This window comes from Atractosteus spatula, unplaced genomic scaffold (genome assembly GCF_055471065.1).
Source record: "Atractosteus spatula isolate fAtrSpa1 unplaced genomic scaffold, fAtrSpa1.hap1 Scaffold_1, whole genome shotgun sequence".
NCBI lineage: Eukaryota > Metazoa > Chordata > Actinopteri > Semionotiformes > Lepisosteidae > Atractosteus > Atractosteus spatula.
The window spans coordinates 1,159,683-1,168,805 of NW_028296652.1; the positions used below are offsets into that span (position 1 = coordinate 1,159,683).

A 9,123-nucleotide genomic window follows, 5' to 3' on the forward strand; every position below is an offset into this window, starting at 1 on the left:
AAGAAGACCTATTGCACCATTTCACTGTCTGTGCTCTTTTGTGGACTTTAATTATGGTGATAATGTTTACCTGGTTTCCTCAGCAGCACAAGATTTCTGGGAGGCCTATAGTCAAAGATTACTTTTAAATTAGACCAAATGTTTATCTGGCACACGTTGGTTGATTTCTGACAGGACTTGTGTGTGTCATATAATTATGGATCCATTTGTTGAAACGTTCGTTGTGAATGATTTACACTTTATGTAACCTCAGCAGTGTTACTGTTTCCTATGCACAGATAAAAAGTGATATGTGAAACATTGTTACTTTTTTATATGCATAAATAAATATTTTATACTTGCAACCATTTATGTCCAATTAGAGCCCAATCCATCATTGAGGATCCTCACCATCCCTCAAACTGGCCACAGACTGTTCTCCCCCCCACGTTCTGGCCAGTGGTGCCGCACTGTTAAATCACAGACCACTGGACTCAAGAACAGCTTCTATCCTACTGCAGTACTCATCCTCAACAGCTACCTACGATTCCTCTTTTTCGATGAGGTTTACAAACCCCGTGCAGGTCTCTGATGGGGTCCGAGGTGAACGAGTCCGAGAAGGGTGAGGCAGGGGAGTAGTCGATCGGTACAGGCGTAGTCCAGTCCAGAGAGGAGAGCTAGGCTACCAATCTGAGAAGGGCGAGACGGAAAAATGGTCAATAGGTACCAGTTGGACAGGAGTCCAATTTGCGTGCAAGATGTTGAAGGTCATAAGTACTGAGAGCTCAGGAGGCGGAAAGATTCCTCATACCGAGCATCGGTTTGGAGTGAGCAGAGGGTTCGAATAGTGAAGGACAGGGTGTGGAACGCAGATTGAATAATTAGGGACAATTGGTGCTGTCTGTACTTGTAACAGCCTCAGAGTCAATACACATCTGCACCACACACTTTCTACATGGTCTACAATGTGTTTTCTTTCACTACTACATATTGTTCTGGTTGTCTGATTTATTACAGTTTGTCACCATGCACTGCCTACACTGTGTGGTGTCGTCTGCTGTATTGTTTACGTCCTGAGAGATCACATGAATACAAGGTCTAATGTTCTTGTCCATATGGCCATAAACTCTTCTACTCCTCAACTCTACTTGATAACCTCAAACATCCCCTCACTCCTTCTGACAGATCTGACCGCCCTGCCCCCTCGGCATCTCCCTGCCAAACGCAGGATGCGGAAACAGCGACCACTACAACAGATAGATAAGATTTTATTGATCCCAAAGGGCAGGGTGTGAATTATATCTTGGCATTAAGGGGAGCTCACCCCTGGTTGGGGGGGGGGGGGGGGCATCACACATGAAGGGCCAGTCAACTAATACATACAAAGTGAGCATTGGATTATGTAGTGTGGTGCCTCCGGGGGAAAGGTTTATGTAACTGAGACAAAAGTACTCACACCACACTTCTCTTCTTTAATTTCCGTGGAGATTTTCTCTGTTTCTCCAGTCCGTTTGTCTTCCAAGCCAGTCCGCAATCCGTTCACTCAATCCTTATTCAGGCCGAATAATAATAAGCCTTTTGGGCTTCCCCAATTAAATAAGGTGCTACTCTCCCTGCCCATTGCTCTCTGGGCCATGCATTCCTGGCAGCTGTTCTTTCAAAAGTTGTTAAATATGCTTCCACATCATCTAACTCTGTCATCTTTTGAAGCTCAATTTCTTCTTACTGGGATCTCTCCCTGTTACTGAGGACCATCTAATTTCCTCTCCTAATCTTTGGAATTCCTCTCTCACCAAATTCTGTTCTTCTGTAATTCGTTGATTAGTCTCGGTTTGAATTTTATTAGCCTCCTGCTGTGCCTGTATAGCGTCTTGTTGTCCTTTTAAAGCCTGGAACTGGGTGAGGGTGGCTTGGGATAGTTGTTGTATCAGTTGTTACATTGTTTTTAGTGAGAGCTCACACACAAACCGAGAGAGGGAAAAAAAAAGTCAACTTTTTATTCCCACAATTCTCAATCCCGATCAGCGGCTGCCCACATCCTCCACCAAATGTAGCGCCTCCAGGAGAAAGGTTTATGTAACCGAGACAAAAGTACTCACACCACACTTCTCTTCTTTAATTTCTGTGGAGTTTTTCTCCGTTTCTCCAGTTCGTTCATCTTCTAAGCCAGTTCGCAATCCGTTCTCTCAATCCTTATTCAGTCCGAGATCCAAAGTCCGTAAAGTACCACAAATCCGCGTCGTATCCAAATCACAAAACCGTAAACCGTAATCCTTTATTTCTTCTGTTAATCCATTATTCTCTAATCCTTACCAACACCAACCTGATTCCACTATCTCCTCCAAAACGCATTCACTTACTGGCTTCCGCGCTGGTTCACTGTTTCCGGGGCACACATATTTTGTTTCCTGACGAGACACACCTGTGTCTCCTTGTTTTTCGGAATAAGGTCAGCTGGGTTTTTTTGGTGGCCATCTTGCTCGGGTCTAAGTCGAGTATATTGAGCAGGTTGTTCCTGAAATACCTGTCCTGGATGACCCTTCCCCTGATCATCTTACAATAGTTAAGAAAAAAAGACTTCTGAATCGGACCCAGATACCACAGAATAGTGTAATGGTGTAACGATTGCTTACAATCCAGCTAGACTCCCTGGCTACACTTTCCAGGCCAAGGCTGCAACACCAATGAGAGAATTCACACAAAGTCAGTGAAATCATCCACCGTGGAGACCAGAGTAAAACTCTGACCTTTACAATAGAAGTGACCACAGAGGTCTGGGCTCAGCTATCTTCAGTGTCCGTCCTGTTGCCCGTGAAGTGGGGGAACCGGCGTTTCTCTGCGTTCTGCAACTGGTTCTGCAAAGGGCTATTTACATCTCCATGAATCCACTCCTCAGATAAATGCATGCCAAGTGCTTTTTCTGACAGCAGAAGACTCTTTGCATCTCTGCATATGGTACATCCCAAGTTTCCATTCTTAACGAAAGGCCACGGGTTACGTTTTGAACCCACGGTTTTATGGTTGAACCCAAAAGTAGCAAGTGAAGTTCCCTGTTTTCTCTTGGGCATTATCGTCGCTTTTCAATAACACGTATAGAAAACCAAATGTCACTGGAAATTTTCTCTGCAGATTCACTATGCGCCTTTTGTTGGAAAAAACTTAAACAAGAGTGACTTGTTAGCTTGTATTCTTGTCAGGTGCAAATCTAAAGATGAAACGTTGCCTACTTTTGTAACAGCACCACCAATGCATTGATAAGTAATATTATTAAGTTGCTTAGCTATTTCTATAGCAAGAGAAAGCTCAAAACATAAACATAAATGTCATCTGTACCGGAAAGAAAGTGACACAGTTAATAGGACATTTTATAAATTGACAGTTTCCATATTTTAGAGAGTTTTCATTAGGTGTGATGTCAGTGCCACTGGTCTGTAGTCATTCAAGACTTTAGGTTGCCCCTTTCTGGGTACTGGCACCAGGCAAGATGTCTTCTAGAGCACCGGAACCCTTTCTAATCTCAGGCTGAGGTTGAAGATGTACTGCAGCACTGACCCCAGTTGGTCCGCACAGATCTTTAGCACCCTGGAGCTGACACCGTCAGGACCCGCTGCCTTCCCTGCATGGAGTCTCCTCAACTCCCTTCTGACCTGGTCAGCTGTGATGGATAGGCCGAGGAGGGCAGGGGAAGATGGAGTAGGAGTAGGAGGGATCTCATGATGGGGTGACTGAGGATATGAAGAGGGTGCCTGGGGTGAAGGCCTGTGAGGTGAATGGACATTAGACCCTGTATCGAATCTGTTAAAGAAAAGATTCAGCTCATTGACCCTTTCCAGGCCTCCCTCACTCTGTTCACTGCCAGACAGCTTGTATCCGGAGATCTTCCTCATGCCATTCCACACTTCTCTCACATTGCTCTCCCTCAGCCTGTCCTCCATTTTCCTCCCATAAGCCACCTTGCTCTCCCTAACTCTCACCTTCAGCTCTTTCTGCACTCGCTTCAGCTCCTTCTTGTCACCTGCCTGGAAAGCCCTCTTTTTCCTATTTAGGATGGCCTTCAGGTCACTGGTGACCCAGGGTTTATTATTGGAGAAGCACTGCACTGTTAACACAGACGTTTATGTAGTCAGTGATGCAGTGGGTAAGACCATCAATGTCATCTCCGTAAGGCTAACAGAGTACCTCCCAGTCTGAATTGTGTAATGGTGTAACGATTGCTTACAATCCAGCTAGACTCCCTGGCTACACGTTCCAGGCCAAGGCTGCAACACCTCTGAGAGAGCTGTGATGGCAAGGGTTCACACAAAGTCAGTGAAATCATCCACCGTGGAGACCAGAGTAAAACTCTGACCTTTATAGTAGAAGTGACCACAGAGGTCTGGGCTCAGCAGTCTTCGGTGTCCATCCTGTTGCCCATGAAGTGGACAGGCGATGGCCTGCTTTAATCCCAGATGATACGAAAGGCATAGGATCGAATCTCTCCAGAGGAGGTCCATTCAGATTAACACAAAAAGTGAGGCGAGTGAGGAGTGAACTTTTTATAAGCTAGTCTTTCCTTGGCTACCATATAGGCAGATCTGAATGAAGCTGTGGTTTCTTGAATTAAATTAGCATTCATTTCAAGTACCGTCTTTTTGCTTCGTCTTCGTCTTCGTATCAACGGCACTTTTATGTGATAAGCTATCACGGTGTTTCGCATACGGCCACCATTGAGTGTGAGAGCTGGCTTACCAGAGCGGTGACATCACCGCCCTTCCCTGTATTAGCTGCTGGGCTGAGGGGCGATCTCTCTTTAGCTCAACAGGCTGGGTCCCTGTTGAGTGACGCGGTAGGCCCGGGTTCGAGTCCCCGACGTTGGGGGGCCGACCTGATGCGGCAGCAGGCGAGGGTGCCCAAGTGAACCCGGTAGCGTTGCAATATTTTGTTTTCCGGAACTGGTTCTGCAAAGGGCTACTTACATCTCCATTAATCCACTCCTCAGATAAATGCATCCCAAGTGCTTTTTCTGACAGCAGATCTCTGCATACTATGCATCCCAAGTTTCCATTCTTAATGAAAGGCCACGGGTTACGTTTTGAACCCATGCTTTTATGGTTGACTGCCTGAACATACGGTCTCTGACTTCTGCATCTTTAGGAGCGTCTTCAACCTCCCAACCCTTCCCAGTAATGAGTTGTACTGCTCCCACTGCCGCAGAAAAGTCTTCACACAGGTGCTGCTTTTGCACGTTGGCACCCTGGCCAGTGGCCAAGAGCAGAGACCCACAGCCTGTAGCAGAATAACAGAATCCATGTAAGAAATAACGTCATCCAGTAGTATTCAGCAGTTGTGGACCAGACATCACAAACTTGTTTTCATCTGTCTTACTGCTATCTTTTTTGACTGTCCTGGTAGTCTGTGAAGATCGTTTGTGTGTGCGGTGTTTTCCTGAAGAACAGGCTGTGAAGAAATATTTCTAATAGAAAGGATAAATCAATACAGCAATATTACCTTTTTAATATGCATTATAATCGCATATTTCAGATGAATGCTGTATTTGCTTACCCCTCGCACTTTGCAATCTGAGGCAGCTGAAGCTCCACGTCTCCTCCCATGAAGTCTGTCTCCATACTATGGCTGTTCCAGTGCAGGCTCGCAGATTTTTTTTTTGTAATGGGAACTCAACTTAACCAAATCCCTTGGTGTATTTATATTATATTCTCATGTACAAGTAGAATATGCGACCCTTCCAATGAAAGACGGGTTACTTTCACCCAAGACTGGCAGGAGGCAGTCGAAACTCGCCACACCCGGACTGTTAACTCGATCAACCTTTTTAAGTAGCCTTGCAAATGAGCTCACACTGTAGGAAATGCACCCGATGCTGCAGAGGTGTCACATTTTACTATACATGTCAAACCAGTTGCTTTCCGTTGTGGATGTGCTTCCATAGTGATTTTTTTCCTCCATAGCCTCTGCTTTATCACTTATACAGTCAGCCTATTCCAGAGACATCTTCATTCTCTAACTATGAGCATGTAGATTCCAAAACGCTCTACGGCAGCAGAAGTGAGCAATTACCTGCTCGAAAACGAATGTGTTCCCAAAAGCATATACTGCATAATTATTTATGTTTGCACCATTTGCAAACATTCCCAATGCATCACCACCTTGTGTACTCTGCATTGTTCTATTTTATACCTTGACAGGAGAATACACTGTATTAATTGTTGCTACTGGGCTTGGAGCTTTGATTCGCCTACTTTTTCGACTAGCTTGCAGAGAAAGTCAATGCCCTGTTTTTTGTCTATCACATAATTAAAAAAATCAATGTAGAACACTATTACTGTGTATTTATTTTTGGGCGTTTATAATAGTCCCTGTTACCCCCGTTTGGATTAAAATCACAAATGCGTGTTTTAATTAAATGCTTGTATTGATTCACAATCTGACAATGCAAGATGGAACAAAAGCATCTGTGAAATCTCATACCCGAATGTCCCCCACCGCGCTCGACAATCTTGGGAAGAACACAGAACAGCCTGTTAATAAAATTGTTGCAACTTTGTTCTGTCAGTTCTTCCTCCCAGAACTTGTAAATCGCAGTGATCAGTTCTTGCTTTGTGCTGGGTTTTTCTGAATAGTCTTTCAGGGAATACATCAGGGAATTCAGGGGATCCATCTCTTGGACCTAAATCTGGGGATTCAGCTGGAGTTTTCAAACAGTTCACTCCCTCTGCTTTAAGCCTCGCCTTTGCAGCTGTGAATTTTGAGTTATTGTCCTGAAAGAAACGGTGCCTTGATCCAAAGTGCTCCCTGATGTATGGGACAGCATGCTGTTTGACCACAACTTCCTCAAAGAATTCACGATCTATAATTCCTTCAAAAAAAAAGAAGTGGTCCAAGGCCTCTTCTAGAAATAGCCCCCCAAATGTGAACTTTCAGTGCATTTTGGCTTTGGCTTTTTCATATCGGCCCCTTTTTATGAAATCGACACCATTGAAAACTGTTCTAGAGGCACTGTTTCATCAGTGAAAAGTCCATCATGATATGTTTCTCCCTGTTCAATCCATTGAAGTGCTTGCTTGAACCTTTCCTCTTTATTTTTTACCCTTATTATATGACATGTTGTGGTTTTTAATATCTCCATCCAAGCCCTCTGCACACTCTTCCTATCGATCTCGGACTCCCGTTCACAGCGAGGTCAGCTGCTGATAGCTCATTTTCCTCCATCACTTTGTCAGTGTCTCGCACAATAGAACTTGGGGGGTGGGGGAGGGGAGAGAGACAGTTGAAGAAAATAATTTCTGTACAGCTGGTACATTCTGACAACAATTGATTATAAGATGATCTGTCAAAGTGCAATGAAATAAAATATGCTAGACAGAGAGGCGGACATTATTATGCAGAAGACAAAGATCTGTGAAAGACTGTCAGTCTTGTGAATCAAAGACACTTAAAAACGCGTTTGCAATTTAAATTGAAATGGGGGGGGGGGGAATGAGGACTCTTATTTCTCTTATTATCAACAATCGTTAATAAAATGCTTTTATTCATTCATAATCTGACTTGCATAACGCACATTCCCGAATGCCCCCCTATCAACAATCTTAGGAAGAACATGAAACAGCCTGTTAATAAAATTGTTGCAATTTTGTTCTGTCAGTTCTTCCTCCCAGAACTTGTAAATCTCATTGATCGGTTCTTGCTTTGTGCTGGTTTTAGCCGTTTTCCAAATGTAGTCTTTCAGGGAATGCCATACCATCTCTGTTGGATTTAAATCTGGCGATTCAGCTGGAGTTTTCATCCAGTTCACTCCCTCTGCTACAAGCCTCACCTTTTGCTGCTGTGTGTTTTGGATCGTTGTCCTGTAGGAAACGGTGCCATGATCCAAAGTGCTCCCTGGTATATGGGGCAGCATGCTGTTTGACCACAACTTCCTTGAAGAATTCACGATTCATAATTCCTTCCAAAATAAGAAGTGGTCCCAGGCCTCTTCTAGAAATAGCCCCCCAACGTGAACCTTTAGTGGATATTTTGGCTTGGACTTGTTCACATATCTCCCCTTTTTACAAAATGACATGGTTGAAAACTGTTCCAGAGCCACTGTTGTTTCATCAGTGAAAAGTGCATCATGAAATGCCTCTCCCTGTCTCGTTTGAGTCTTTCCTCTTTTTTTTTTTACCCTTATCATGGGGCAAGTGTTGGGTTTTTTTTATATCTCCATCCAAGCCCTCTGCGCACTCTTATCGATGTCGGACTCACGCTCGCACAGAGGTCAGCCCACAGCTGTCTTTGAACTTGCGCCGCTGATAGCTCATCATTTCCCTCTGTCAGTTTGTCAATGGCTCACACAATAGGACTTAAAAAAAAAGAAATCAACATTTATAAAAATGTGTAGTGGTATTCACATGTAATAGAATATTGTTACAAAGTTATTTACCTTTGCATCATTACCTTAGTTTCTCTTTGCCTTCTCTCCCCTTTATAATGTCGTCTCGCTGTGCTTTCACAAAGATGTCCACCGAAGCCAAAAGCTGTACAATGTCTCTTGTTGACTTCCCATTTCTTTTCATCTTCATTATTTGGCGTGAGAGTCTTCTTGATTTTGGCCATAGTCCGTCTCCTTACCAAAGCTATAGTGCAGTATGTTGTCTGTCCCGACAAATGGTACAGATAAACATGTACTATACTGACTAGCTAATATCTGGGCAACTTTTCTTTCCTCAACTCGAACACAATATAAAATACTCAAATTCTTCTTTAATTTACATGAAGTTTTTCTCCGTTTCTCCAGTCCATTCGTCTTCCAAGCCATTCCGCAATCTGTTCTCTCTATCCTTATTCATTCTGAATTCCAAAATCCGTAAAGTACCACAAATCCGTGTCGTATCCAAATCACAAAACCGTAAACCATAATCCTTTATTTCTTCAATCTGTACCAACACCAACCTAATTCCACTATCTCCTCCAAAACGCATTCACCAACTGGCTTCCGCGCTGGTTCACTGTTTCCGGGGCACATATATTTTGTTTCCTGACGAGACACACCTGTGTCTCCTTGTTTTTCAGAATAAGGTCAGTTGGTTTTTCTTGGTGGCCATCTTGCTCAGGTCTAAGTGAAGTATATTGAGCAGGTCATTCCTGAAATACCTGTCCTGAATGACC

At 43.8% G+C, this 9,123-nt stretch overlaps 1 pseudogene; it reads right to left on the reverse strand.

Annotated features, from left to right (window-relative positions):
• Positions 1-3,470: 3,470 nt before the first annotated feature.
• On the reverse strand, positions 3,471-8,773 carry LOC148810288 (uncharacterized; annotated as a pseudogene).
• Between the last annotated feature and the right edge of the window lie 350 nt (positions 8,774-9,123).